Below are 5,764 nucleotides of genomic sequence, written 5' to 3' on the forward strand. Positions count from 1 at the left end.
AGGTCAAGGCCATACTAGACTGGAAACCGCCCGCCAATGTTACAGATGTGCGGAGTTTCCTAGGGATGGCCGGATATTACAGAAGATTTATTAAAGGATTCTCCACTGTGGCCAAACCTATGACACAGTTACTCAAGAAGGACAAGAAATTCGTATGGACGGAAGCATGTGAGCAGAGCTTCCAAGAACTCAAGAAGAAGCTGACAACCGCACCGGTCTTAACTGTGCCAGACATACACAAGAGCTTTGAAGTGTATTGTGACGCGTCCCGAAAAGGTCTCGGATGTGTGCTAATGCAGGATGGCAAGGTTGTCGCATATGCCTCCAGGCAGCTGCAAAAACATGAGGAAAATTACCCAACACATGACCTGGAGCTAGCAGCAGTTATACATGCACTCAAGGAGTGGAGGCACTTTCTGTTGGGAAATCGCTGTGAAATATATACGGACCATAAGAGCCTCAAATATATTTTTACACAGCCAGAGCTGAATTTACGCCAACGACGCTCGTTGGAACTGGTCAAGGACTATGACGTCGGTATTCACTACCACCCAGGGAAAGCAAATGTAGTGGCCGATGCCCTTAGTCGAAACCCCAGCCCGGACAGTGACGGTCCTCAAAATTTGAGGCCTGAGTTTCAGCGAGAGTTCACTAGGCTCAACATGATGTTAGTCTCTGAGGGCACCGTATTGAACCTGGAGATACAACCCACCCTACTGGAACAAATCAAGAAGGCTCAACAGGGACATCCCAGTATCGAAGGCATAAAGAAGAAAATGAATCTTAGTAAGACTTCAGAATTCGTCACGGACAGTGAAGGGACATTTTGGTACCGAGACAGACTTTGCGTACCTAACATTGAGGGACTCAAGCAACAGATCTTGACGGAAAGCCACACCGCCCCATACTCGATCCATCCTGGAGGAACCAAAATGTACAAGGACATCCAGGAAAGATTTTGGTGGCACGGTATGAAAAGAGATATAGCCACGTTCATTGCTTGTTGCGATTCATGTCAGCGCATCAAGGCCGAGCACCAAAAGCCAGCAGGGCTACTCCAGCCTAACAGGATACCGGAGTGGAAATGGGATGAAATCGGAATGGACTTCATTGTCGGATTACCCCGATCACAACGCGGAAATGACGCCATATGGGTCATCACAGACCGACTAACCAAGGTTGCTCATTTCATTCCCGTGAAGACTACCTACTCCACACAAAGACTGGCAAAACTTTATCTCTCCCGTATAGTTTGCTTGCACGGAGTCCCAAAGACTATAATATCAGACCGAGGCACCCAATTCGTCTCCAAATTTTGGGATCACCTACAACAAGCTCTGGGCACGCAACTGGCTTTCAGTACAGCATACCACCCTCAGACCGATGGACAAACAGAACGTGTAAACCAAATCCTAGAGGATATGCTAAGAGCCTGTGTGCTCACCTATGGATCCAGTTGGGAAGAGAGTTTGCCGTATGCCGAATTTGCTTACAACAACAGTTACCAAGCCAGCTTGCAAATGGCACCCTTTGAAGCGTTGTACGGACGAAGATGTCGTACCCCTCTGAATTGGTCAGAAACAGGTGACAGCCGTATCTTCGGCCCAGACATGCTTAAAGAGGCCGAGGAGAAAGTTAAACAAATCAGGGACAGACTCAAGACAGCACAGAGCCGACTAAAGAGCTACTATGATCAGAAGCACCGTGAGGTCAGCTTTGAACCTGGTGATTCCATATACCTCCGAGTATCTCCTATGAGGGGTCTGCAACGGTTCAAAATTAAGGGGAAGCTAGCCCCAAGATTTATTGGACCATTTTGTGTAAAGGCACGAAGAGGCACGGTGGCCTACCAACTAGACCTCCCCAATGAGCTGTCAGACGTCCATGATGTGTTCCATGTCTCACAGTTAAGAAAATGTGTGAGCAACCCAGAAAAACATGTACCTCATGAGGACATTGATATGCAACCAGATCTCACCTACAGAGAAAGGCCAGTAAAGATTTTAGAAGAGTCTGAACGGAGGACCCGTCAGAAAACGACAAGATTTTTCAGGGTTTAGTGGAGCAACCACACTGAGGATGAAGCTACATGGGAAAGGGAAGATTTCCTTCGAGCAGAGTATCCACATCTATTTGAGGATCAGCAGAAATCTCGAGGACGAGATTTTTCCTAAGGGGGTAGGTGTTGTGACACCCAAGTTTTTAGTTGGATTTTTCAAAAAAGATTTCCATTTGACTTGAGGGCAGTGATTTAAATTTTTCCTTTAAGAGAACACTCACCCTCAAATATTTTTCCTTAGGGAAAAAGTTTCATTTGGATTCACCCAAGATCTGCCTTTGGTCTTGGAAGTTCTTGCCTTTCATTTGGACTCAAGACAAAATGTTTTTATTTTGGGGAAAATAACTTTTGAAAGCCTTTTTGAATTTGCACTATGGCTTTTGGAAAATCCTTTGCCACTTTCAACAATTCCTTCTTGCCATGGCCTTAGTGCAAATCCTCTCTCCTAACTCCTCCCTCACCTCTGGATCATGATTTTGATCAAATCCAGCAAGTTGAACCTCCCCATGTGATTATTTCCATTCAAATTATATTCAAACAAATTTCTGTCTTCTATTCTACCACTTGGAGATTTACAAAGGAACTCCATTTTCTGTTTTGATTCTTGCCCCCAAACCAACTCTCCTCCCTAGTCCTTTGTACCCTCAACCCAGAACCATGAAGATCCACTGGTCTCCAGTTCAAAATTTTCAAACTACACTTGCTGCAAGTTTGGACCAGATTTGTCAAATTTGGTGAAATTCATTCCAAACCTTCTCCAAAAATTCCAAGTAAAATCAGGCAGCCTCTGGGTGCATTGAGTGGTCATCTCACCAAGTTACAGCTCCAGAAAAATTTACCTCATAGCTAAAACCTTCTGTCGAACACCTGCAGTGCACTGTCCTTGTCAAAGTTCAGAAAGTTCAGAGATTCAGTCAGTGGCTGCTGTCGTTTTCTTTAGAGGAGGACGTCGATCTCGTCAGTGCCACCGCGTCGCCTTGCTCCTCGTCCCCGCCCCCTTGTTCCTGCACCGCACGAACGCCTGGCGCCTTGCGGGCGTCGGTGACGAGCAGCAGAAGGTGCGCCGCCTCGTGACCGATGCCGGCGGCGGCTTTGCGGACGCCAGCAGGAGACACGGCGCCGACGACGCCACCCAGCGCCGCCCAAACCACCAGAGCTCGCCGCGTGGCCTTCCACTCCCCCGAACGCGCTGCCGCTCTCGTCGTGAACCGTAGGGCGCGGAGCGCGCTCTCTGCCGCCGTTGAGCCCGTGCGGTCACCTCACCGTGGACCGACGCCATTACGCCAAGACCGACCCCGTTTAGCTGCAAAACGAATCCAGTAACCTCCACTGATGCTGCCCGGCCGCTCAAACCCCCTGCCAATCCACTGCTCCGCCGTAATCGCTCGCCGGAGATTCTCCGTTCACGGCCACCCCGTCGATCCGCCTATAAATAGAGGCCCCGAGCTTCAACTCGAGCACCCACCATCCCTACACTCCCCCTAGAGCACGCCTAGCCACTGGAAGAGCCCCGAGGAGGTCTCCTTCCCCGACTCCGGCCGCCGTGACCCGCCATGGGATCCAGCCCGATTCGCCCCCGTGTGTGCTCCTCCGCCTCCATTCTCTTGCCAGTTGCTTCACCTTGCATCCCTCGTTCTGACCCGCGCCTCAATTTGAAGCTTGCAGCCCTCCACCAGAGTTCCCCATCCTCACCCGAGCCGCCGTCCGCCGGAGATAGTGTCGCCATCGACGTGGTGCTCCCCGTTGGACGAGTCCACCACCCACCGACGCGGAAGAAGACGCTGAAGCTCTTGGTACCCTCCGTTTCTCCTAACTCGCCGTGGTTCGACGCCGGCGTCCACCGCAGTCTTCGGGCGCCGGCGAGCTTTTCAAACCTGACATGTGGACCCCGCATGTCAGCCTCTGTTCTTTTATTCGCGAACCGTTTTCTGTTGGCGCCTTTGGGCAAAATACGTCTCCTCCTTTGCCCTTGCGCATTCCCAGCCGAAGCGTTTTCTGTTTTCTCAGTTAAAACCCTGGAACTTTTCTGTTTCATTACAGATAAGTCCCTGGACAGAAACCTTTATAACTTTTTAATAAAAAGGTATTTTTGAGTGATTCTTTTTCTGACAATCTTCAAATTTTGTCTAGTTTTTTATGGGATTTATTCGAAAAATATTTGGAAAAGTTTCTGTGCATGTGTTGGTTTTCACGTTAGTACCCTTTTCGTGATTGCCGTAGGTTCCGAGAGAGGTGACGGAGCCGCGAACTTCGCCGAGCTAGACTCCGACTTCTCCGAACCAGGCAAGCATGTTTTGAACATTTGATATGACAGGTGTTTTACATGTTCACGTGAAAGTTTGTGCGTGGCAAATGAGTGCCGGTAAATACCTCGTTGCTTGTAAGGCAACGACCCGGTTGTCCCAAAGTTGCGATGACCTCTGATGAGAGGTGGCCTAATCATGTGGTGACATGAAGGGCAGCAAGGTGGTACTGTTGTAGCATACCAGCCTTGCGTCATCCGACTTTCTTCGACGTTAACGTGGTTGGAGCCACGTTATCGATCTTTTCCCGCATGTTCCAAAGTTGCGATGATCTCTGATGAGAGATAGCCTAATCATGTGGTGACATGAAGGGCAGCAAGGTGGTACTGTTGTAGCATGCCAGCCTTGCGTCATTCGACTTTCTCCGACGCTAACGTGGTTGGAGCCGCGTTACCGTTCTTTCCCCTTTCCGTGCTACCACATGTCTCATTGCCAGGATGCGGTTTAGTAAGTTGGTAACCTCTTTCCGTGTACACACCAAACAGAGAGGCCGGGATGATGGTACCTTGGCCCAGGATTAAAGCCAGTCATCCGGTCAGGGGGCATGGGTGTTTCCGGTTGGGACCGAGAGGGGGGGCACCCCCTTAGAGCGCGCGTATATAAATTTGATCCCATGCTACGCGAGGTTGTAGCCTCCCCGTCTCAAGGTTTTTCTTGGACGTTGCCGAGGGTGATCCCTGGCTTCGGATGGTTGAATTGGGTGTGTACTGGTTAGACGTGTTTCTTCCTAAACACCGTAGACGGAACTAGTCCCCGTGACTACTGAAATCCGTTGGCTGTGGTTAAGTACAAACTCTGCAGAGTCAATTCTTTCCAAATCATCGTATCTAAGATCAAGCAGTGTAAGTATTATATCCATATCTATCTGTGTGAAAAACTTGTCCCCGGTAAACAAGCTCAAGTGGTAAATTCAGATTTACTGTTATTCCTGTGGATGGACTAGCTTTATATTGGTCTCATGCTTGTGATAATTTATGTTCCCGAACTATTGTATTAATGAGTTGTGATATAAGCCCTTTATGAGACGTCGCGCAGACGTCCGACTGTGGCGTGTACTCATTTCTCACCTTAAATATAAGCCCTTTATGTGATGTCGCTCAGACGTCCGACTGCGGCATGCACTGTCTTTATTTTCTGTTATCAGCCCTTCATGTGGTGTCGCCCCGACGCCCGACTGTGGCATTATTATTCCGCATTTTCCGCTCGAGGAGTCTTTCAGACACTCGTTTGGCACCCGCATTAATATTCCGCATTTTCCGCTCGAGGAGTCTTTCAGACACTCGTTTGGCACCAGTATTACTATTCTGCAGTTTCCGCTCGAGGCGTCATTCAGACCCTCGCTTGGCACCCAATATTTATTACCGCTATGTCTAATCGCACCGGTTAACTTGTTCATATGCTT

Source organism: Aegilops tauschii, chromosome 1, assembly GCF_002575655.3.
Source record: "Aegilops tauschii subsp. strangulata cultivar AL8/78 chromosome 1, Aet v6.0, whole genome shotgun sequence".
Classification (NCBI taxonomy): Eukaryota; Viridiplantae; Streptophyta; class Magnoliopsida; order Poales; family Poaceae; genus Aegilops; species Aegilops tauschii.